The sequence below is a fragment of the Netta rufina genome (assembly GCF_964035555.1).
Source record: "Netta rufina genome assembly, chromosome: 3".
In the NCBI taxonomy this organism is placed as follows: Eukaryota; Metazoa; Chordata; class Aves; order Anseriformes; family Anatidae; genus Netta; species Netta rufina.
Window position 1 is genome coordinate 109347072 of NC_140125.1, and position 26372 is coordinate 109373443.

The 26372-nt window shown below is 37.2% G+C and overlaps 1 protein-coding gene across 2 annotated transcripts in view; it reads right to left on the minus strand.

The window, feature by feature from the left end:
* The window catches only part of CYRIA (CYFIP related Rac1 interactor A), a 57467-nt gene extending 31302 nt beyond the window's left edge, over positions 1–26165 (minus strand). For both annotated transcript variants that reach the window (XM_084283304.1, XM_084283305.1), the window contains exons 1-3: positions 26045–26165; positions 9644–9694; positions 7742–7810 (exon numbers count right to left, since the gene is read on the minus strand). The gene's annotated coding sequence lies outside the window, so the exon portion shown is untranslated. The remainder of the gene's footprint in view (positions 1–7741; positions 7811–9643; positions 9695–26044) is intronic.
* Between the last annotated feature and the right edge of the window lie 207 nt (positions 26166–26372).

Below are 26372 nucleotides of genomic sequence, written 5' to 3' on the forward strand. Positions count from 1 at the left end.
CACATGAAAATTTATGCTCTAAATAAATCAAGTTAATTAATATTTTATCTGAAGTGCTTATCCCTTTTATGCTTAAGTAGCTAGCACTAGCACTTCAGATCTAACCATGAGTTTATATTTGCAGTGAACCATCAGTGCTAACTTCTGCATGAGATGCATGTATGAAACTGAATATTTGCAGGGACTACAGCTACAATATCAGCGGGTGAATTTCTCCTCTACTTTTACTTCCTTTTCTAAATAAAGCCAAAGTAAGCTAGATATTATTTTAATAACTAGATTTCAGAACAAGTATCAAAACCATTACATTGTTTTCCCCTTCCTCCAACTGAAACACAAAATTTTGTTTTAAAGTGACTGTTAATTTACATCTAAAATTATGGAAACCATCATTTCTCCTGAAACATTCAATGGTGTATTATTAGCCAGGCTTAGCAGAGAATGAAATTGGGAGGCTGATGAGCTTTCTGAGCAGGGCATCCCAACCCAGCATGTAACATGTGTTACACTGGTTTTTGGCAGCAGTTGTGTTTTCTCTATGTGAACAGAAACACTATCTTTGTTTACAGTTACTCAAGAAGTTTCAATTACTACTTTTTCTTTGGAAGTTAAGAAGCAGATTACAACTTAAAAAAGAAGAAATCTGCTTTTCCCTTGGTAGTCTGACTGAAAACTAAATACACAGGATGAGATACACTAGCTTAAAAATGCCTATCGAAAATGTAGGTAGGTATTTAGCTCCAACAGTTTTTTACTACCTTTGTTGAATACTGCTGTTTGAGAGGCAATTCTAGTTTTATAACTAGAAACTACAGAAAAGACACTGTAATTATGTTTACTGAAAAATTTAGCTAGGTTTATTTTTACCTAAAAAGGATGTAAGAATTTTTTATTCACACTTAGAGGTGAGATAAATCAAAAGTAAAACACCCTTGTAAAGACATCAATCATTACCTCTAACAAAAATTCAAACTATAACTTATTTAAATAGTTCATTTAAAAATAGTTTAGGTACAGAAACATAACTCATTAAAAATGTTAAATTCAGTATATAAGTCATACATGCACACAGATGTAACACAACATGTATACATACAGATACTACACACAAAGTTGCAAATCAGCATATTTAACTGAAAACTGAGAATTAGTTGCTTGTTAAAGGGGAAGAATGCAAATCAAGATTAAATTGTAACAAAATAATGTAAATCAAGATTAAAATAATCTACTGAACCAAAGTCTTCTATTTGTTGACTCAAAGCTATCTAGTCTATGCGTCCAGAGACAAGAAACTGCTGTACGGCAGTAAAGCACACAGCAGAATGTCTCTGTGATTTCAGCTCTAAAAGTGTCATAAAACTCAGGTTAATTTCAGCTCCATACTTAGATGATGTGAGTTCTTCAGAGGATGGGGTGAGACAGGTAAAAAACCCTCAATTATTCCCAATTTCATTATAAACAAATATCATGATTAGAAGATACAAATTTCCTGAAAAAAAAAAAAAAAGTTTTATTTCGGCAAATCAAAATCAGCATTTTCTTTTAATCTTCAACAGTAAACCAACCAGTCTGTAATAAAGCATTAGAAGATGACAGGAAATTTAATTATGTTTTCTTCTTTCTCCTCAGAGCCAATCAGTATTTTACTTGTAGTTTATTCAACTCACCTATTAATAAAAGTAGTATAGCTGAAAACTTCAGAAAAAAAGTGAGAGATTTAGTAAAAAATGCTCAATTGGGGGTTGATGGGAAGCAATGGAAATTTACTTAGGGAATAAATAGTTAAAAGAACACAGTCAAATACTAAAGGAGTCATAAATCAGTCCTAAACCAGTGTGTTTCCGCAGGGGAGACAATCTCTTCCATCAAATAGATTATTTCTGTCAGATACAAAGTATGAATTTCTATGTATTTCAATTTTCTATCAGATACACCAAGTTATTAGCACTGTCATCTTTACTAAGCAAAGAAAAATCCCTGTGGAAAAAATATACTTCAAGTAATAAGTGTATAGTGACTGAATAGACTTTTTGCATCTATCTCACCTTTCTGCTATTCCAAAGCAGAATTGTTTGAAGTCTACAAAAGATTCCAGCTAAAACAGGATCTATACTCTGAGAGCGTACCAGTGCTATACTCTCCTCAGTGCCATCCAAGAAAAGGTATTGACTACTTTCAATTAGGTCCTCTTCAACCCAGTTCTTGAAGAATCGGCTTGGTCATGGCTTGCCCAGCCACCCAATCTTTCAACCATGAATGCCAAAAATAACTCATTGCCTGAAACACCATTATCTTTAGCTTACTAACAATTATATTTCACTAGCCTAAAGAATCAATGCAGTAAGACCAAGAATGTTTGATCTTTCAAATCAAGTGAAATACACAAATGAGAAGATCCTTACTTTCTTCTATGAAGTTTAACATGCTGTAATAAATGACTCTGACTTTTTAATACATTTAATCCAGAACCTGCACTGACTATCACGAACTTCATAAAATAGTGATAACAGAAGGTTCTTTGAAAACGTGCTATTATCACCGTATTCTAGCCAGGAAGAAAACTACAATATAGAAAAGGATAACTTTATGCTACTTGATTTGTTTTTGCAAAAGACTGTAGTTAAGGCTATTACCCACTAAGTGGCATTATCAACTCAAACATGTAAATTTGACAAAAAATAATCATAGTACAGTTCATTTTTGCTCCTAGAAACAAATTCATGGAAAACCAGCTTATTCCTCATGCAAATATCTAGCAGAAGAGAAACAAGAACATTTACAAATATCTAGCAGAATAGTCAGGTCAGAAATAAAACTATCATGACAGAGATATTAAACTAACCAAAAACTTTACAGTGATATGAGTTCAAATTAGATAGATAAAGGTATCATAAGGTATTTAAAAAGTAGCTGGCATTTCAAACTGTTGTGCATCAACAGTTCTAGTGCTTCCTACTGTAAAACGTAAAGGCAACAGAAGTCACACCAGATGTTTATTTTACTTTAGATGAAATACTTTACTTTAGATGAAAAAAATAAATCTAATACATCAGGTAAACTAATTGACTGTTGCTAATTGATGCTAAAAGATATTTAAAAAATACCAACCATTTGAAAGTAAGAGCAGTATTTATTACATTTCAGTAATTATTTAAGGGTTAATTTTCAAAATATTACTTAACAGTAAAAGAAAGAAACTGTAGCTTTCTGAGAAAAGTTTACTGGAGCAAAAGCATTTAGAAACAATATGAATAGAAGAAAAATGTATTAGATCGAAACTCTCATTTTAAAATAGGTTTATTCTATTCCTATTTTTAGTCCCTCATCTTTTATCACTGTTGGCTCATATGTAGAACTGCAGAAAATAAGAAGAAAAAAAACTAGTGTCAGTGTATAAGAGACTAGGAAAATTAAATAAGCAACTACTTCTGTCTCTCTTTACCACTTCAAAGCATGTATTTTAAGCTTGTGAAATGTCCTATACATGTACATACAATGCTAGAAGAATCAAGACATTCTTTTTCCTTTTACTTATTTTTATTTTATTTTATTTTTTTAAAAAGGGGGGGATTTTTTTTCCTCACTGGTCACTGAGGAATTGCATTAGGACATAGTCCTTTTTCCCTACATCCGCCTACGACAAACATTTGCTGCAAGTCAGCGACTCCAAAACCAAATTGTTTACAATTAACTCAAAAAGCCATTTAAAAAATTGTTTCTTTGTTCCAGTTGGAAAGAGAGACAGCCAGATGTGTGGCTTGTTGATCTTGCTCTTTTCTGACCTCTGAGTGTAGGAAGAACTGTAGCTGAGGAAGGAAGTCAGCAAGTTGTGTTAATGAAGGTGAACATTACGAAAAAAGATGTTTGCATTTTTTATATAAGAAAATATCTTTGAAGCATTTTTTATTTAAAGAAAAAGGGTATTAAAAAGCCTTTCTTTTTGCTAGTGGTGAAATATTAGAACAGTTGTTTCTATAAAAGTCAATAAAGAGTGCAGGTTCTGTTACATTTTAAAAATTCAACCCTTAATTTCAGGAATTTCATAAAGTTTCATCACCGTAAATTAGCAAACACCTCATCATTAACACCTGCTGGGAGACTGTCCTTCTTTGAGAATGCAAAATTCACGAGAGACATTTAAATTTTGGACTCCAACTGAGTCATACTCTATTATTACAGACAATAATCAGACCTAAAGCTGAGTTCCAGATAGAGAGTGCACCCACCTCTTTGTAAAAATCTGGCAAAACCCCCAAGACAATGAACAATGTTTTCTACAGTACCTTTCTTCATGTTTCTCCCTGAAGCACATGTGTGCTTTATAAATATTCAACAATTAATTAAAGTAATCTGAGTTGAAAACTATTCATTACATGGTTCTATGCACTACACACTGAGATATTTCACTAGCATAATAAAGAACAATCTCTCAAAGACTTCACAGTAACAGACACGAAACATTATCACCTTCTTCCTGAACTTTGAATTATTTTCTAGAAAATGTCTAAAATGTATTCTAAAGTTCTGTGACTACTCTGACCCTCCTTTTATCATGGTACCTGTCAAGTCAGTGAAAGTTACCATACTTGAGATGCTAAGAATGCATTTGCATGTGAAGCAAAAATTTACACCAGAAATTCAGTTTTAGATATTATTTTTGGCACCTAAGCATCAATCCAGACTCATCAGACAGTAAATGAAGATTCCAAACTGTACTATAGGCATCTACCTTGGTTGCCTAAATTGCATTGCTGTCTTCATCTTAACAACTCACACTAGTTTTGGTAGAAAATGATAACGCCTAAGTTTTGTCAACTGGTTACTATTTCAAGAATATACTTACCATCAAAAGACCTGAACAATATCATCATAGTTCATCTTTCAACATATGCTTATTATGTTACTATTTAATTTAGAATTTATTATGTATTCTTTGAAAACAGGAAACTGAAAACTAGTTTACTCTCTTCCCACTCCACGTTCTACTGACCTCTAAGGTCATTTGGAAAATGTTATTAGATCACCATACACATGAATATTCACACAATATACACACAAAAACATTTCTGAGAACAGTTATACAAATGTTTAACCCGATTCTGGAGAATTAGAACAGTATTTCAAGTCACACATTTGGAAAGTTTTCTAAGGGATATGGATCATTTTAAAAACAGCATAAGAGACTTGATCTTCCTCTTTGTGCTAAGAGACGTGGAAAATCTTATCATGCAAGACTTCCAGCACAGCTCAGACAGCTCACAGCTATTACCACAAAGATACAAAGAATTACTTCTGCTGCATTAATATATAAAAATTCTTTTTGGCTTGCTGTTGTTATATGATTTTAGAAACTTATTTTAGGGAAAAGTGTTTAGATGTTTCTACAGTCAATCTTTAAGGTCATTAATGGCATGTTTTGAAAAAAAAAAATCATTATATCTGCAATAGGTTTCTAATAGCAAAAAAATAGGATTTATCAGCTAATAAAGAGATTACCAATTTATTTTTTTTTCTACCAGTTGTAGTTCCTAGCAAGGGAATTAATAAAAACAATGAACTACATTGTAGTAAAGATTAACCTTCTATGGACTAGATTTAAAGAAGAAAAAATCCTTAATTCAGTAAATCTCTATTTCTTTATTTTGCATTCCTTGTTTCTTATCATTTCCTGTTTCTTCTAACATGTTGGAGTCTTCAGTAGCTTTTCTACCATTTTTCCCTTTATTCTTTCTTTTCAGTTTTCTTATCTCTTAAGATCTCCTTGCCCACTTCAGCTCATCTCAGTCCCCCTCTACTAGGACGGATAAGACCATGAAGAGCATTCATTTTTGAGACCCTCTCATCTCCAGTTCAGTAAGATCTTCTTCAACTAAAAAAAAACAATTTAAATTCAAACTTAGGCCCATTCAATCTTTATAAAATGTAATAGGTATATCATATACGTATGTATATATATAATGTACGTATATACATATATCATATACATCATTCTTATTTTAAATTCCACTTGACTTTAATAGAATAGAGCGATGGAAGGCCCTTCAAAGGAAAAAAAAGCGTAAAAACAAAATACACACAGACACTTCACTGATTTAGTCTGTAATCCTTTCAAGCGTCACTTCATTAGCTCACAAGGTAGAAAAGAATAATTACTTACACTGCAGAAGTTAATCAAAGTTAGGATTATAGCCTTCAATCTTAACTAACTTTCCTTCTACCCCTTATATCCACCTCATCCCTTGGACCTGGGTTTGTCCAACCATCTAGTGAAACAAAACAGGAATACTGCTGGTTTTCAACTACACTGGTTCCACTTTCAGCAGAAACCTTTGTGGTCTTAAATTAATGAATCTAAACTTTCCAAAGTCCTCTGCAAGTGGCTTTGTTGCTTTTGAACAAACATCCACATGATTAGCAAATACTTTTACTTTGATAGACTGCCATTGAGATTCCTGGGGTCACTTGGGAACCGCAAATCTGCTTTGATAAATTGCCAGTCAGACTGCTGCCATGTTGGGCTTGGTTTTTACTTACAACAAATTGAAGTCTTTGTGGTCACCTGCCTGCAGCATCCCTTGCTGGATGACTCTCATAGCAGCTAACTAATGACAGAATTCACTAAAGCAGGGCCAGCTTCAAGATTCCTCTCCATATTTCATGATTTCCTTCTCTCCTAGAAACCACTGGATAAAAGCTAGCATCTCACAGGGCCTTAATTACCTTAACAAATTAAGATATTAGTCTCTTTTAGATTTTAAGATTTTAAGTGTTACATGCTGCAACAGCACAGCTCAAATGTCATGTCTGCTTCGCATTTCTCAACAGCCTAGAAAGGGCTGGCAACCAGCAGCGTGTTAGGGTCAGAACCAATAGAACCATTTCCTGCAACTTGTAGCCTTCGGGCTCAGAAATCATAACATATGGCCAAGTTAGTGTCAGCTAAGTGTTACACTGAGTTTTCCATTCTCATCCTTATAATCTATGTGGTAAATACTAGCAGCCAAATTGGCATGACCTCCAGTATTTCACTATGAGGAAGAAGGCAATCTTCAGGGACAACTGTTGTAATTACATGTACCTATTAAAACCTTCTAGTTCTACTCTATCACCTTCTACTTCCTCCCCAGATACTGAAGTCTCTAAAGTCTCCAGCTGTTCACAAATCCTTTATCTTATTTCTCATGCATCAAATTTGTTCTTGGAGCAGAGTAAGCAAGAGGTTTAAAGACACAGTAAAGCTGATACAACAATTTGTTGCCACAAGTACTGGCACTGATTTCCTTGTGTAAACACCGGTACTTGTTGGATTCCACAGCATGCTGATCCAGAGGCCTAACCTGTCAGAAAACCTTCCAATATGTCTTTAAAATCCTACAGAGTTTCAGCAGCAAATTCCCTAAACCAGCACAAAGATGGATACAGGTGTTGATGCAACAGAAAGGGCAGACAGAACTGAACCACCACATTTTACAGCAACAAGTTAACTAAACTACTTACTCAATAACAAAATTAAATCCTATACATAGTTAGACCATGTAGAGTTGCTAATGCAGTTTCTCTCAGGAAAAGAAAAGTTTAGGATAACTGACCTCTTATTCAATCTCAAATAAAAGTGGACTCAATCAACAAAGATAAACACTCAATATACACAGTAAAGTCTAGCATATTGCATTCTTTAGCTTTCTCATAATCAGTGCAAAATTAAGGAGATACTTAACACAAACACTTACTTATGTCTTACCTAGAAATAGAGTGGTTCCAATTCACATTCAAAAATCCGAAGTGTTGATGCTAAACATTCAACGTCCGTCTGTCACGAAAAACATTTAAGATTACACATGCGATCATTGTGCTTTTCCTCTTTCAGTTTTCAGTTAAAACTTTTTTGCTTGGAAGCAAATACACCAGATTGTATCAACTGAAAACGAGTCTTTTAAAAGTTTGGAGCATCCAAGAAATTTTAAAATAACTGAATTCAAAAAAATCCCACTGGATTGAAATGGTCAGATATTTAAACTGATTTTTCATCCCATATAATTCTACATTACAAATTAAATTTAATTTTGATTTTCATATTAAGCATTGCCAAGATTGCACAGCCGTTCACTGGTACCGATATGTATTGCATTAAGAATGAAAAGAAATAACATTTAAATAATGAAAGGGTAAACACATTTCCAAAACATTATAATAGCTACTTATTACAACAGCTATATTTATTTAAAACAGTATTTACATTGAAAGAAGTCTGGTGAAACTGATTCTAAGTTCACAAATTAAGTTTCCTGTCTTCTGAAACTTCTAAAATAAAGAATGAAACTGAAATGCTTAACAGTGATAATTTCATTCTCAAAGTGTGCGGGGAAAGCTAAGAGAAATGCAAGTAGACCAACCAGGTCCTTTATAAGAATCCACAGGTAGACTTGTTCTTAAGATATGGCTGTTGTATCACTTCTACAACTCTCTAAGTCAAAGAACTTACAATGATGCATGTTTGCTCCAAGAACTAAGTTAAATCAACTTAAGAGAAATAAATCTGCTAAATAAAATATTGGAAGTGAACTTCTTTTTCAATCATATCCTCAGAATTGCTAATTTGGCTCCACAAACACTCTTCACAAATATTCTGTTTCACTGTTCTCATGACTATGGAGAAACAGAGGTTAAGTCATCAGGTCCATAAATCAGTTCATTTAAGTTTGGGCTCTGAAAATCCCATGGTTTCTGGTGCTGTACTTATAAAGATATGACTAGGAACTGGGCCTAATCTAACTATGAATTTTTATTCATTTAATTTCAAAAAAGTAAGCATGTTTAATCACTTCCTGAAGAGAAATTCTCTTTTGAAAATCAGGGAGTGATATGGCACAGATATTTTTTTTCTAAAAATAAGTCCCTCACTACAAATTGTAACAATTCTTATAAAAGCAGATTGAATTAAATCAGAATGAAACACTAATTTCTCAAGTAGAGCACCCACATAGGGAACTAATTAGGAATAACTCCTTTGAGTAAACAAACCTTTATACCAATTAGTAGCTGGTCGAGTCTGGGAACTCCCTTTCTCTAGGGAAAAAAGTCTACTTTCAGCATCACTTTATTTTGCTGCTGGCTACAAATTCTCTAGTTCTGTAGCAATGGAGGGTGTTTAGAATTTAATTTTGAGACAGTTTTCTGGGAATGTGGTCAAGATTTAAAAAAAAAAAAAAAAAGGAGCAGTGGAAGACCTAAATAATTGTGGTATTAGGACTTCAGAAGGGATGAGAACAAATCCTATTTTCCATCTAGGCCAATTTTGCCCCAAAGTCTAAACAACAACAACAACAAAAAACAAACAAACAAACAAACAAAAACACGTCACAGTAACAGTGAGATGACTCAAAACAAACAGTAGCATAAGTGAAAAAAAGTACATGGGAAGGAGAATTTACAGCTTTTGTTCTATAAGAAAAGAAAACAAAAACCCTAGGGCGAGAATATTATGCCCACACCGCATTTTGAAAGCATCAGTTAGGTGCAATGGTAAAACTGTATCACAGGGCATCATTCAAGGGAGGCTGAGTATTCATTTATTATTTATGACACCTGAATCTGCTAGACAACTGTTCTGTGCAAGATGAAAAGTACATGAGTTGATTCTTACCTTGCTGAAGATGATTCAGAGCCTTCCTGATAATTAGAGAGAGACTGCAATCTGTGAATTTTAAAATTTGTTTGAAAGAATTGTTATTAATCCAAGTTTTGATTACTAAGTAAAAATCAGAAAAGTTACCAAAACGCCTTTAAAACATTATAGTAATTTCCCATTTTTAAAAAGCAATGAGTATCTTTGCTGCAAGGTATCTTCTCTTGTGCATTATGCCCAAAGTAAAAGGTCAATTATCTCATAGTACAGTGCACCAGGATAGTGAACTACTGTTCCCATGGTTAGAATAGCAAGGGAAAGTTCAGACCCAGCTTAGGAAGCTCCTGTAGAGTTAAATTTGACTAGACTCTCAGCAGCTTTAACTGTCTCTATGGAGAGTTGCAAAGAATTGAAGAAAAGGAATTGATAAAACCTTTCAAATGTTTTAACTCCACTACTCGTGGGAAAGAAGCCAAGAAAGAGGCATCAGAGAACAGGCAAGAGAGGGATGGAAAAAGGACTGGAAACACCCCCACAGAACCCAGAAAACTATTGATTTCTTACAGAGTAGTAAAATAGCAACAGACAATTTTTGACCCTCCAGTCCTGGAAAACAAAGGACTAGCTACCATACTTTTCTACAACATTTACTGATTAAAGATGCATCAAACTATCACCACTTCCCTCTTGACCCATCACAAATGACAAATCTGAAAGATTCAGTAACCTCAGCACTAATTAAATGAGTATCAGTGGGAAAGCTTCGAAGAGGGTATTCCACTTACAGCACCATGTTAACTCCCAAGCTACTAAGTGTCTTAGTGCTACTAAGGTATTTTCCTAATTTCATGTAATTGAGGATTAATAGCTGGTTAATAACTAGAAAGAGTGGTCAAGCAACAGTGCACTAAGATTCATATTAAACTGAAACAAAGCAGATTTATTACAATGAATGAGAGAAAGTGAAGATGGTAGAACAGAATGGATGGAAATGTTAAGAAAAAAAAACCAAACAACAAAATATTAGTACAGGTAAAGAAAAAGGCCAGTGAAACTTGATGCTTTTCAACAAGGAAAAAAGAAAAAAAAAAAAAAAAAAAAAGGAGTTTAGCAAATCCAGCACAGACTATTCTGACACATATTAACTGTTTTTGGAAGGTGCTCACAACTGAAAAAAAAAGACCCTAAATCAGTTTGAGAAAGGGGAGGAAAGCATTTTAGTATTTTAGATACCTTTAACTTTAAATATATACATGAATTAATCCATTAAAAATCTCATGCCAAAGTGGGCATCTGCAGAACTGTATTTATTTGATCCATAATCAGGAAAAGTTAATCAATTTGAAAAGATCAGAAATTTTCAGTCATTGAAGCCAGAGGCAATGCAGTTTAATTGAATTCATAATCTAATATCAAAAGAAAGAAAATAGAACTAAAAATACCTCAGTAAGGGCACTAGAAAAATTATGAAATTTCCACCTCTTTTTGAGAGTTTTAAATTAAAATAGGCTACAAAGCTTCAAACTATAGAATCAGTCTTACATGTTTAATTATGGCAAAGAATTGCTGGAAACCTTTAAACAGATTGCAAATGGGACAGAAAAAATCCAGTCTGTAACTCTATGGAATAAGGAACTGCTATAAAAAAATGAAGTTGTTTGAATGCCATGATGCAAGCACAAAAGTTAAAATATATTTGACAGAAACTTTAGAATTTGTATCTTGTAAAATAATGTATTTAGATTATTTTAAAAAATCTCCATGTTCATATCACATGAGCCTTCTATAATAGTATTAGTGATGCTAAATGAAAACTTTGAAATCTAATGTAGACCTACAGAAAGGTACATAAGTATTTTCTTGAATTATATTGTTTGTTTCCGTTTGTTGATGCTTGATTGATTTGTTTTATTACATAACTTGTCTTTTTTTGGACAAAAACGAACAGTGTGGGCAAGAGTAAACTCTCCTTTAACAGGTGTAAAGTATATTCACAGAAAGCAGACTGGCTGGGAAGTCGACTAGCACAGTTACTTAGGGAGTCCTGCACATTTTTATATAGAAAAAACTAGGTTTTGGCAACAAAACCCAGCAACTATAAAGAAGTAGCTCCAGCATAGCAGAATCATGAAACTACACAAATATTGCTACTTCCACAGAATACTTGTTTCTGTATAAACCTAACACAACCTAGCTACCAGCTGACAGTGGGTTTGTTTTTTAAAAAACTGTACATTGCCTTGTGGAAGTCTTTTAATCTTTTAAAAAACTTTTTCTGGATATCCAAATGTCTTTCAAATTTAAACAATGTGTGTATATATTTTTATATATACACACATATATATACATATTTATATATAAATTCAAATGGCATGTAAAATAATGCCAGCCCAGTTTAGTAAAGCTGATATGATCGAGGGCATTTAAAAGAGACAGGGACCAGATGCCAGGAGGCTGTTCTTGTTCAGCTAGCAATAAATGCCTGGATGGCCTGGGAGGCAAGTTTACTGAGGTAAAACATGTGGCCTGAGTGAGGTGCCATTGAGCAGGAAAGCAAGTGCCATGGGAGAGAGAAGATAAACTACACTGACTGAAAGAGCTTCCAGTTTTCAGATCTTGGCCTTTAATATAATATTCCTTTAAAAGTTTAGATAAGCATAGATTGATATCAGTCTTCCACAGGAGAGCCAGAGGAACCAAGAGGGTCAACACTTTAAAATGTTTATAAAATAACTAAATACCAGTATACTCCCTACGACACTGTGACCCAGACAGGGGGTGAACAAACACATTTATAAGCAACTGGGAATTCTTGTGTCAGGGAGAAAGGAAAGGCACCTTTCAGCAAGGAAAACACCAGCATGATGAAAACGGGCAGAAACAAATACACACGCTGCTGCTTACTCTGGAAACCTCAGCAAAAAATCCAACCCTTAATGCAGCTTTAAAGGAAGGATGTCAACAAGGAGGAAAACCATCACAGATTAGTGTAGAAGAGACAATTCTGTTACTGCTTCGGTAACACCTGGTAAGTCCACTTATCCCTCTTTAAAAGGCATTTATAAAATGAAGCATGGGAGTCAGTTCCGCACCCTCAGAGCAGGCGGCTGGGGGGCCTGCTGGCAGTAAAGCTTATTATACACCCAGGGATTTGGGCCGTCACAGCCCACCACCAACTCAAACCTAAGGCATAACGCAGCTGCTACTTTGAACGTTTCCTGCTGTGTAAGAAATAATTAAGGCTGTATGATCAGCATTCAAGAAAGCATTTATAGCAGAGAGGGCAAGTTAATTCTACCTGCAAATAAAGAGTCAAGTGACGTTGCATCACAGAACAAACTAAATGTGAAACAAGAGTTAAGCAAGATGTGATGTGTAATAGAGGCCAATCTCTAAATTATAACAATGCAACCAGGACATTATTCCACATTTTAGAACTCACTTACTCAAGATAGCACATGTTACAAAAAGAAGTTATGAATCTTTATTTCAATTTAAGATACAGGGAAAAAAGAGAAGCAGCAGAACACACTGATTGATGTATACAGTGAAAAACAAAGGCTTGTTGAAATTTTTAGTACCAACCTGGTACTATTTAAATATTATGCAGGAAGATGAGAGAGAGAGAGAGAAAGATGTTAAATCTGGACTCTTGTGTTCAGGGCAGTTCTTGCTGAATTTCAACTTCAATGGCACCTGCTCTTGGTTTTGGCTCCCTTTACACACAAACCCAGTCACCCATTGCACCCAGCATCCCCAGCCCAATCCACCACTCGGCCCAGCACTCTCCCTGTGGCCCAGGACCTGGTTTCTGATTGTGGGACCATTCCCAGACAGAGGGACACACGCCTGGTTCAGCAGACAGCCTGTGCTGCCCATACAGCTATTCCTCCCTCATCCCCTACAGAAGAGGCTGGGAGACAGATGGAAGCGCTCCACAGACTGGATTCAACCCCTAAGTTGTCTAAAGAGACCCTGGCCCAACTGATATTACATTGCTAAGAGCTTTAATGCTGCTTTAAAAAAATAAATAAATAAAAATCAAGCCACCAGTTTTGGCAAAATATAAAGTTAGACTTAGATCTCCCTGACAGGAGGCAATAAGACAACTAAAGAAGGTTGAAATATTTGCTTGAGACAGACTCCCCAGGGAAAACCTAAAGATCATACCTGTTGTTAGCAGGTTGCTACTGTTACTTTGGATAACAGAAGGCAAAACTTAGGAAAGGGATAAGTTTTACACTTACAGTATACATGTCCTCTGGTCAGAGGACACTGTAGGTGACATCTTTTACTTTTATTTTACTCATTTTGATTTAAAATGCCAGACCATTATTCTTCATAAGTAAATATATTTTTAATAGAACTTTCAAAATGACTAATTGCCTGTGTATTCCCTGGGGTTTTTCTCATACACACAATGTGAAACTTAATTATTCTATGAAACAATTATTCTAAGTTGCTCAGGATTATTTTTCCAGCTTTCTAGACACAAATTCTTACCTTCAGATTTGATTGATTTTTTTTCTCAACCCTTCTAAGCACAAAGAGAATCCTGCCTTTACTTTCTCAAATATGCTCCTGAATCCCAGCTTCCTGAAAAGTAGGATCTGCAGCTACATATATAAGAAAAAATAAAATAGAGCAGGGCAAATGGCCACACTCTGGGCTTGGCAGCAGCTAGCATGGTATAGCTTGTGGCTGGACAACTAAAATCCTGTCCCTCCAAAACAGCATGGCCAGATCCAGACAGCCTTTTGGAAACAGTCCACAGTCTATACTAACCCCAGAACTATGCTTGGGCATAATGTGGGAGAGTGTTAGTTGGCACAAGACAAAACTGTGTCACGAACAGTACTAAATTTGTAACAGTACAGACAGTTGCATGCCATATCCATTCCTTATTTAGTTCCTACTATAAACATGTATCATGATTATAGTTCCCAGTTGCTTCTGGAGAATATCATTTTAAGAAGTGAATTCCGTAAGTAGCCAATGCATTTCAGAATTAACAGGTCACCTTTTCCAGGCACAAGAGCTTCTAGCCTTAATAACACATCCTAATCGAGGCTGTTGGTGCAAATTTGTACTCTCTTAGGATTTAGAATTTTTCTAGTGTATTCAGATAGACAGAAGATGAACATCTGGGATCTGACTTCTTCATTTTAGCAAGCCTGGATTGCTGTCAGTATTACACTGGACCAGACTGTCAGCTGGTATGAAGTGGGCACAGTTCTAGTGACAAGTAGCCAATGTACAGCAGATGAGACTCTTCCCCAGACGTTACCTGCATCAGGGTGGTGGGCAAGGACAAAATTAAAATACTTTAAAAGGTTAGTGTTTTCTTTTTTTTTTTCTTCTTCTTCTTCTTGTAATTAACAAACTCGTCTGTGTCTTCACAAATTTCTTCTAAATCAGAAATCCTGACTTACTTACTTTTCCTGCTAACACAAATCAAAAGAATTTACACTTAATTTGCACAAAAATAGATACAAGTAACAAGTCTTTGTGCACAAAACAAAGGCATATAATTTTTTTCCAAAGGAAAACATAGCTACACTGGATGCAAATTTTATACTTAGGAAGAATTACTGTCTCTTAAACTTTGTATAGATGTAAATGATTATGCAGTGTCACAAGGTAATGAAAAAATAGAAAAATTAAAACTGAGTATAAAAACATATACTCCTTTCACAAATGCATACCTATAAGTTATCTCAATACATGCTTCTCCAAGGCTTACCTTGAAATAGCCTTAAAATGTAATGGTATTGACAAAACTGTATATTATTCTGCGAAACCTCAACCTGCCATTGATAACTGTTAGAGTATCGGCTGCCAATCTGGTCCACTGAGCTCTGAAAAATTAAAATATCAAGCAATGCTGCCTTGTCCCTTACCCAGTGTACCAGTCCCAGCCAGTGAACTCTTGTACCCACATTTGCCTGGGAGTACTTTAATCGTAGCCCCTTGAATTATACATGCAATTTCTGTCTTTCAAAAAAGTGACATGAGCACATGCATAAAGATGATCACTTCAGTTAACCAGAAAACTAACAGATCTGCCAACAAAAAAACAACCAAAAAAAATAAAATCCAAATGCCCTCCCACATAAGTGAAGTAACAAACTTCTTAACTCTCAGCAACAGTAACATTGCTGGCATGAGACAGGCATATGTTTTGCACAGATTTTGGCCTAAATCCTAGTTCTGATGTGGAAAAAAAAAAAAAAAAAAAAAAAAAGTAACAAACCAGCTTGTTGGAAAGCAAAAATACAACTGTAGATCCTGAATTACTATGGTCCTTTTTCTGTTTTCTCTGACACGCTGCCCAGAATACATACGGTGTCACTAGAAAAAGATGAAGCTAGGAAATAACTGGTCAATACTGTCATCTCAGTTTTCTCCGGTTTCCTTTGGACTCCCTGACAAAATACTTCATTTCATATGAAAGTAAATTCTTGCATAAAAGATCTTTACTTTTCACAGTTGCTTAAGAAAAAAAAAAAAAAAAAAAAAAAAAGTCTGATTTCCAAAGGTAGATCCATTCTGCTATCATTCTAAAACCTGTTATGTTAGATTGAGCTGGAAGAGAGACAGCTAATTTGTATGCCTCCAAGTCACATTGTCTCATACCATCAGTAAGTAGGGAATGTAGAAGACTGACTAAAACCAAATTCATCATTACTGTGGATTGACGTGGAGATGGTTTTGAAAGTATGTTCAGGATATCAGCAGCGAGCATGGTTGGATCTGACAGATTAAGACTGTCCTGGAGCTGGCTGCACCCTTAGATGCTGAAACATAAACCAGTTGAACTCTACCCGTTAAGCCATGGTAGAAGCCGGGTGGCACTTATTTAGAGCTGTTAATTGTCTTCACTCTGTGGAAAAAATGTGACTCTCACCAATGTGAGGACTATGCTTTTTGTCAGAGTACATCAAAAGAAAGCCAGGAGACTCGTGCTTTGCTGTACACTGAAAGACACTGTAAGACTGCAGAGCAAGTGGGCACAAGGCCCCCAGTCACAGAAAGCACTGAGACTTCCAGATTTGATTTCTGGGCAAGCCTTCAGAGGATCACCTGAATATTCTGTTTTCTTGAAAACTGGAGAAGAAACTTTTTAACAGTGCAACATTAAGCACTAAACTTACCCTGCATATCTACAGTCACTGGCACAAGATGGGAGAATACCACACACAGTCATTCTTTCAATCACCATCAGGAAAGTTTCTGCAGGTTTGGAGGAAAGCCTAATCCTAGAGAACTGTTTTTTTTTTTTTGTTTTCTTTATTCCAAATTCGTTTATATCCAGCTTCCCTTCAGAATCTCTCGTCCATGTAGCAGAAAAGAAAAAAAAAAAAAAGTTATTCTAAGAATGAAATGTTTTACTTCAATGTCAGTTGAAGGAAGTACTACCACATACTCTGACAGTTATATCAAATTAAACGCAGAGAGCAGAATGTCTAACACCATGTGGAAGAGTTAGTGCAAGAAATAGCTACCTGAGTAACCTCCCCCCTTCTTCCCTTTGAGATCTGCTCTAAAACAAGTCATATGGCAGCACTTTTCTCCTTTTATGGGCAAAAAAAAAAGGAGAAAGGAAGTCAGCACCACGAGCAGGACTGCATTGCCACGTGAATCAAGAAGCTCAAAGCTGGAAGACTACGTGCTTGTGCCTACCTTGGTGAAATCAGAACACACACCCTGGAAGAGGAATACCATGAATCAGTTGGCAGGCACTTACCACGTATATAATTATGTCACAAAATATTTCATGCTGCTGAACTAGAGAACTTACTGAAAACCAAAGGAGAAAGGGCATGTAACATATTTGTATTTGCTTATCTAACATCTTCTTTCTTTATGTGAATGGCCTATCGCTAGATACGAATCTCTTCTTTTGGAAGCAGCTGTAGTGATAGTATGACTCAGAGCAGCAATTAAAATGCATTCCTGTGAACTATAGTACTTTCTTCTGCGTATATTTCTCTGCCAGTTGCATGCTGCCTCAGTGCCCAGCACCCACTCCCAGTGCCGTGGGAGTTTATTTTTTGTTCAGCACCAAGCTGTGGTCTACAAGACAGTCAGAGAAAGTTACAAACAATCTGACTTACCACAGCTTGGCCTTTTCAAGAAAACTGTCAGAATGTCATTAGCTCAAAACTTGGGAAAGGTAAATGATATAGAAAATTCCCCATGTATCAGGCAAAAAGGAATAAAAGCCTTTTTGTTCTTTTATCAATAGCAAGAAAGAAATCATTGTTTCTGCCTCAACAGTTAAACCCCTAAATCATATGAGGGGACTCCTACCTATAAAAAGCTAAAGAATCGAGAGACAAGAAAGCCCTTTTCCTCACCATGCACAGGTGATGGGACCATGACACTGTAAGAATTCCCATTTCCTCTCCAACAACAGGCAGTCAGGCACATCAGCCAGACCACACATAATGTATGTACATACACACAATGACCTGCAGGGTACCTGCAGACACCTTGCGTGGAACTGGGTACTTATCTGTTGGCTGTACAGGTACCTATCATTGACCAAGAGCCACCTTGCTTTTCCTCAGCTGCTGATGCGCAGTCATTCAACGTTTTATTTGAGTGCTGCAACTTAATATTCGACTGCTTTGGGACTCATCCTGCAAACAACTGAATTCAATTACATGAGTTACGCTTGCTGGGTTGCAACCCACGCATCAAAGTTAAAACACAGATAAGCACTGGCCAGGTCAGAGTCTCTGTCCTCAAAGCATTTTTTTTTTTAAAGGAAGGAAACAGTCTTCCCACTTATCAGATCACTATCGGGTCAGATTAGATGGCCAAAACAGCAGAGCTCTGGAAGTAGTTTAAAATAATCCCACCATTTTTTGAAGTCTAACATTGCTATTACATGGAAAATTAAATTCATTAAATATATATATCTCTATATTTGTTATCGGTAAAGATTATGATTTGCTCCTGCGAAGCTTTCAAGTTTTACCAGTGGGTCTTTAACTCTCTTTTGACAAATGTTATTTCAGTATAAACAAGGGATATTTCTTTAAAAAGTAGTACTTTAACCTGTAGGTGTCCCTTTGCCTTATAAATAAATTAGAAAGCACTGAATAACTGCAATTGCAAAAGTACAAACACTTTATTACGATTGTGGTGAGTCAGACTGCCAGGATTTGGCAGCCCACAGTGTTCCTCAGCAGCAGAACAAAAGGGGATTTTTTAGGCGGATTTACTTTTGGTTCAGTAAAGGACAACATGATACTGTCTGTGCCATAATGAATCAAAACCTCAGTTAAACACAGGCGTAAGTAGTCAGACCACAATAATTTTTGCCTCACGTAATAAAAATGGACAAGAAGATTATCTATACTTCTAAGGCCTCTAATATGTATGCTCTCTCAATGTCTTCTGGATACAAAAACCAATAAAAGTAGTAAGATTATCTAGTTGCAGAACTACAAATCTGTTTTGCATGCAGCATATCCCCAGAATACTTCAAGATCAGGAATTATTTTCTATTTTCCTCTTGAGTACAAGAGGTGTTCAGACAAAACAGTAAGTGGATTTTTTAACACCTTCTCTAATTAAAAATATAAACCCTGTAGACCTAAGTATTGCATTCCCAACAAAATCTTTCATGTATTCAGAGCATGAAACACATTTTAAGAGAGACTCATTTTCCAGCTTCCCAATCATGATCTCATTTGGACTCGCAAACCATTCCCACAGTAATTGATATTACAGCGCTCTGCTGTAATACAGTCTTCTGAGAGGGTGAGGAAAGTGTTCCAGTCCTACAGGGTATTTATGCTTTAATAATAAAAACATAGGAAAAACAGTTGCAAAGTATCAGCTCCCATTTCCTCTGCTGCCATGAAAAACCCAATCAGTTATTAGGGAGATGACTAAAGTCTTATTTCCAGAAACTTCCAAAGATGCCCACATCCATCATGAAATCCCTATCTAAAGGAGTCACCAGCAGTCTACAGATGATCCTTCAAGCAAAACATCATAAAATTATCAAACCATTCAGTAAAAGAAGTCAGACTATGTGTATGTGGGTGGTAAAAATTGCAACTGATAAAAAAAATCAAGACTGTTCTTGGAAATGAAGCATAACAAATTTAACAATCTAGCCTTCTAAAATATAAAGAGGGTTGAACAACTCAGAGAAATAAATGTTTCCCCTCCTCCAATTTCCACAGCATTAGAAGAACCTCCCCCAAAAATTAGGAACAGCAAATCGCCTGTACCAAATAACAAACCAAATGATAAATACCACTGCACATCTCTTCTGATGGCTATTTAAACACAATTCTGGAGCCAATTTACTTGAGATAAGATCATACCGATCAGTTACCAGAGAGAGTTTTCCTTATTCTCCAGAACCAATCCAGCTCCATCAGTGGTACCATCACTCAGCATTTCCGTACCAGCTAGCAGTAATGAATTTCTGCCCCACAGGTCCATACCGCCATTAATATGCATGAGAGAAACCCAAAGATGTACTTTCTGCTCCCCTCCCAGAAAGCCATTAACTCAAGCTAACCTCCCAGACTTAATATGGGGTTGCTGCAAAATTAAAAAAATGAGGATGATCAGGCTATGTACCAAATATATTAGCAATACAGAAAGTAAAACAGAAAGTTGGTTTTCTTTGAAATGCCTCTGAGAAGTAAGAAAAACACCTCTTCCCCACACTTCTCACCCTAAATACATTCAGCCTAAACAACAGAAATATTGGTAAACTACTGGGTTCAGTTCAGTTGTATACTAGAACCAGCTGTTTTAAGTTCTCAGCACCAACTTAGACCCCCCTGCATTCCCTGCAGACATTACTCCAGGCAGAACATGGGTCTTTGTACATCTTGCATCTGCCAGCAAAGCATAGACACAGTGGAAGCCGCAGGGCATCTGGAATAGGACGTGATGCCTGTGTTGGGCAATTCAACCAAACCACGCTCCAACTGTGTCCTAACCCCCAAATACAGTTGTTCTTTGGAAGGTAACTGCAGTCCACTCTTGCCAAATTCTGGACTTCATCCCCCCAGAAATTTACACTTTTAGATTTACCACTTCATATGAGAATAGAAGCACAACAATGTATTCCCATGAAAATTCCGAAGATGGCTATAATAATTCCAGCTAGGAACTTAAAGTAACTGGGATTGTAAGCAGGAAGCCCTCTAACCTAATAGGAAACAATGCTGAGAAGTAGATACCTTAAACAGCATTATCCTGGAAGCTCAAGAGATGCCTATGTTATTAAGAAGGGTTTTAAAACCTTCAAGCCTCCCTGGGAGCAAAATACAAAGACATCCCTTTCACAAAGAGATGAGGGAAGGCGTCACACAATTTTGAAGTTCTGGATGAGAAGATGAGAGCACACCCCCGAGCACCTTTTAGCAATTCAAGAGCATCAGTAAAGCAACCACGGAGGAAGTGCTGGGTGGTATGCTCTCTTCAAGCTAAAATGCTGGCTCACAACCACACCTCCATTTGACAGGGCACTGCCCTAGCCAATGGACTAGTTTCTCCCAGACCATTCCCAGTGAAGGTATGAAACTGGAGAATATTTACTGGATGAAAGAATGAAACACCGATAGCAATCAGATTTCCCTCATCTCAGATGAATGTCTTGATCACAGGGCAGGAGTTGCTCTCCCTTTGGCCTAATTATTTTTTTTTTTCCCAAGTAACACAATTGCAGGTGAAATAAACGTTTCCTACCACTATGGGACATTTATGAGATGCTGACTGTTGTACTTTCCTGGGAAGAGAGAGATGTGAGTTTAAGTTACTTCAAGCTGAAAAGGGGACATAGAAACAAGCTTTCCACTTCATGGGTAATTGATGCAACTAATGCACCACTGAATATAAAGAGAAGAGGGAGAGAGAAACATCATTGCAAACATTTCTTCCTTGAGTTTGAATAAATAGTTTACACTTCTTATTTATTTATAAGCAAAACAAGGTTTTCAAATCCAGGAGGATCATTCCTGTCTAAGGATGCCAAAGGCAGTTAGGCACAAGAGAGATGCCAGTCTCCAGAACAGTCACGGGGGTAACAATGCTGGATGGACGCAGACGTGTAGCTCAGTGTACCTAATTTTCCCTACAGTAAAAACACAGACAGCAGCATGCTTTCAGAAATGAGTTTTAAGAACACCATAGTTGGCTTTGAGGCATCTAATTGTAAAATAGGCCACTCAAATAATTTATGAATTCAGGCTGCAATTCAACAGAGAGAAAGATTTTTCCTCCAAAATACCATAAATTATACATATATATATAAATAAAAGGCTTCTAATAGCTACTTAAATTTTAAGTAAAGCCCATGTGTATCAGAGAGCTATAGGACAGTGCAGAACAGCTGTTATCTAAAACGTCAGCATAAGTCCACAGACCCCTTCCCTTTAAAAACAACAAACTACCTCCAGAGCATTATTAAATTGTGAAAACTCCAATGCCCAGACATGACTCAATCTTTCAGAGCTCACCACAGATAAACACGTGACCAAATGCAACATCCCAATATATTCCATTCCATGTTCCATATATGACACCTCCCATGACATGTCAATGCTGTTCAACAGATCTGAGGGCGACAAGTTTATGAATCACATTTATTAACTCAAAACTCTGACAAAGAAAGAGTGGCAGTAGTGATAGACATAAATAACATCACAAGTTGCATTGCTAGTGGAACCTTCAAAATTAATTTTTCACATCTTACTACCTTGACAAATTCCTTACACAGATTTATTGAAAAAATAACTCTCAGACTTAGGCATTAGCTTCATCTTTTGCACTGCCATTTATCTAATCCATGATTTTAAAAATCAACTTGTACATTCCACTTCAAACACGCCTTCCTTTGTAGATATTATCATTGTCAGGGAAAAAAAAATAGGGCAAAATTCACAGAAAGTTCCCATAGCTCACTAGTTACGTAGTCTACGGACAAGTTGGTAAAGTAGGTAAGAATATTTCAGCTGTTGGTGAGCAAAGTTAATTTTTCTTGAATTAAGTCTGTAAGGTATGGAAGATGTGAAGACTCATAAGACTATTTCTAAACATTTTAAATCCATAATAATAAATACAAATCTTTTAAGCACCTGTGTGTCACTGCTGCCCTAGTTCATATGCATCCTACAAGATATTTGTTCTGTATCTGCTATTTTTCAGGTACAAGCAACTACTGCTACCAAATCAAGAACTTGTATCAAACAGTATATAAAGATGGAAAATAAGACACGTGTATTTCATTTTAAGTGCAAGTGTAGATTGGAATTCTGTGAAAGCAGAGGAACGGTAAAATGTGTACTTCACAAGAATTAGGACCTATACAACTCCCATCATTCACATTGCTCTCATCATTATTCATACATGAATGCATAGCAGCTTCTATTACAATTTTAATTTAAACAGCAAAATTCAAATTTATGACTCCATTTTTTGCAGCTCTCAAGCTGTCCCATATTTTAAATATTGTAATTCATGCTTCTCAAACTGTTTTCTCAGATTTAATGTTACTGCTTTGCATTCATAGATAACATAAGTAGAAGGCACTGCTAAAAGAATGATTGATAATACTGAAACAGATCCAAATACATACTGAATTCAGTACACAGGAAATACTATGAGGTTTTGGCTCCTTCAAATTGATACATACTATTACTATGCATATTCCTCTGCCCACTGATACTATGACTCGCATTGACATAGTAAGTTTGTTTCCAAGGATTTAATAGGAGACCTAATGATGTCTGGATTGTATGCAGGTTTTGGATTTAGAATATTATTTTTCTATTTTGTATAAAATGTGAACTGAATGATCAAGTTAATGTGCTACTGCATCTAGTACTAAAGAACGTGATTCCACAAAACTATTTTACAGTTTCTCTAAAAACTCCAATTAAAAGGGTATTTGGAAATACATATAAATCAATTCAGGAGGTCTTATTTATAGTATCTGTACACCTACAGTTTCTGTTAAGGTAGAATTGTTATTCATCTAAATAACGTCTAGTATTTTTATATACATTTTCATCACTCATTTTGTATAACATGTAACCCATGTAAATCTGCAACACACTGCACATGCAAATCCCTGACGTCTGTGAGACTACCATAGTGCTGAGGACAAGATATTTTAGGCTGACAAAACAGTGTCAAAAATGATGTCATGAAGACAAGCTAAGCACACTAACAACGAATTATCTTCCCAGCACTGTAAAATTCACTAACAGGCTCACTATTATGGCAAAATGACATCTGCTGACAGTAACTATATAGTAGTACCCAAGATCTTCACCATTTTTCCTTTGTGAATTAACCAAGTATTTTTCATTCTAATTACTGGCATACATTGCCTTTTTAATGACTTGTGACTTGCTTATTTTCTGTTTTTAATAAAGAACAAGTTCACAGGCATACATGACTGCAAAACAGTAGATGAGAGTAGTGAAAAAGTACAGAGCAGTATACAATAAAATAATGGACAGTCATTAAGAAACCATGCAAATAATTCAGAAAGCCTCTCTTATACTTGCCATAGTTTATAGTTTCAAGTGAAACCTTAATGATCAGATACACTATACAGTGGTTCAAAATGCAGCTGAAGAATCTTATTCTTAGTTGCTACTCTATGCTTTTTATAAATTTAAATTAAACCCTTTATGCTAGTCTCAGTCTGTAATTTCATTAAAACATTTTGTGAGTTGTTTAACTTTATGATTTGTTTGTTTTTATTTCAGGCCTCGTGTGTGGGGGGGGGGGGGGGGGGGCGGGGTTTACAAGAATGCAGAAAGAAGAATCCAACATGAGAAATGACAGAATTTATTCCCTAAAAATAAAATAAAACAAAACAGCCTTGCCAATGTATAATTTTTCTTTATATCTTAAAAAAGATATAAAACTTAGCATAACTGAGAAAAGGGAAGTATCAACTTAGTTCTCTGTGTAATATGAGTTGGGGTATTTTTGTAGACCAATGCTGAGCATGTAAAATTCTTTGCCCACAAGGCAACCTCCTGTCACAACTGCGTTTCATTCCAGATCTCCCCACCTAAGCGTTCACAGTCAAAGTCATTTTTATTTTTTTTCTGACCTTGCAGATGGCAAGAATAGGAGAAGGAAAGCAAAGCAAAAACATCCCTATCCCCCTCAATTTTCCCTTTCCACATGCACACACAAACTGCCTTTAGGAGCTGGTAAACAAAAACAGAGTGCAAAGATTGTCTGTATGGAAATCAAGGACTACCAGAACAGGCTGGAAACCAACACACATTACAACCCTCAGCAAGTTATTAGCAACAACGCTGAAAGAATGGGAAGTTAAAAGTGCTTCTGGTGAATTATGGAACATTTGATTTTATACACTGGCATCATACATTACCAGGGCCTTAGCAGAACAAAACCCAGATAAATAAGTCCGAAGCTTAACTGTCTTGAAATTAAGTTAGGGAAAAAAAAAAAAAAAAAAAAAAAAAAAAAAGGCAGAAATGCTTGTGTGGTGTCTGTTCAGAGATTCAAACGATGAGATGAATTTAACATTGCAGAACATGTTTTCCATCTGCTCTCTCTCATGCCTAGCCTTCACAATGGCACATCCTTCTAGAAACAGTGCTCACAGCACTCTGCATCTAACCATCTCCAGCAGCTGAAAGTTTTCCCTAATAACCGAAGTTGTGAATTTGAACCCCCCTTGTCCCCAACCTCGAGCAAGGGCATACTTAATCCAGAGAAGGGCTACAGCCTTTTTATTTGATTGATTGATACCCTCAGCCCCGTTACAGCTCATCCTGGCACCTGGGCCCACAGGGAGCCAGGTGCCCACAGCACCCCGGCGTGATGGGGGTCCCTGAGGAAGAAATGGGAGCTCCTTTAGGGGCTGAGGCAGCGATGAGAGCTCAGGCACGGTCCTTTTGAGGCCGAGGCAGCGATGGGAGCTCCTTTTGGGGCCGAGGAAAAAAAGCCTCTCCCCGAGCTGAGGCTAAGATCTACCAGCAAAACGTTTTACCACGGGGGAAGGGAAAGCAAAGCGTGGCCCTGGTGCCCCGTAACCCCACTCGAGGCCACTGGAGCCGGTGCTTTTTGAGGCAACAGTTGGTCGCCTCCCCACCGGCAGCCCCCCACCCCTCTGCCCCCCGAGGCTGGCAGCAGGAGGGCAGGGAACGGGGGGCGACACAAGGGCGGTGGCGAGGAGGAAGGCAACCCCCGATCTGAGATGAGAAAGATAAAAATAAAACCACCACAAAACAACGCAGGGGCTGCAGAGCCTCCCGTCTCCCAGCAGGGCGCTGCGGGGGCGGCTTCTCCCTTCCTCCCCCTTACTCCCCCAATCTTTCCCCCCCAAGAGGACGGGGCGCCGCCTGCCCCCACCGGCGGCCAGCCGCAGCCCCCGAGCCGCCTTACCTGAGCTGCCCGTCGCCGCTGGCCGCTGCGGGGACCCTCGTCCATCCCCCGAGCCTCAGAGACAGCCGGCGGCGCGGCCCGGCCCGGCCCAGCCCAGCCCAGCCCCGCGCCACACTCGCAGGCCCGCCCCGCGGTGGCTGCGTGAGGCTGCCGCCAGACGCCGGCCCCGGCCGGGCGCGGTTCCCCCCCCCGGACCCGCCTCCCGCTGCTGAAGGAGGGCTGTGAGCCCCTCAATGTCTCCCCACCGGGCTGTGTAGGGTCACAAGAGGGAGGAGGAAAAGAGGATGAAGCCTCCCCCCCCAAGTGGAGGGTGGGGAAGGGGCGGCAG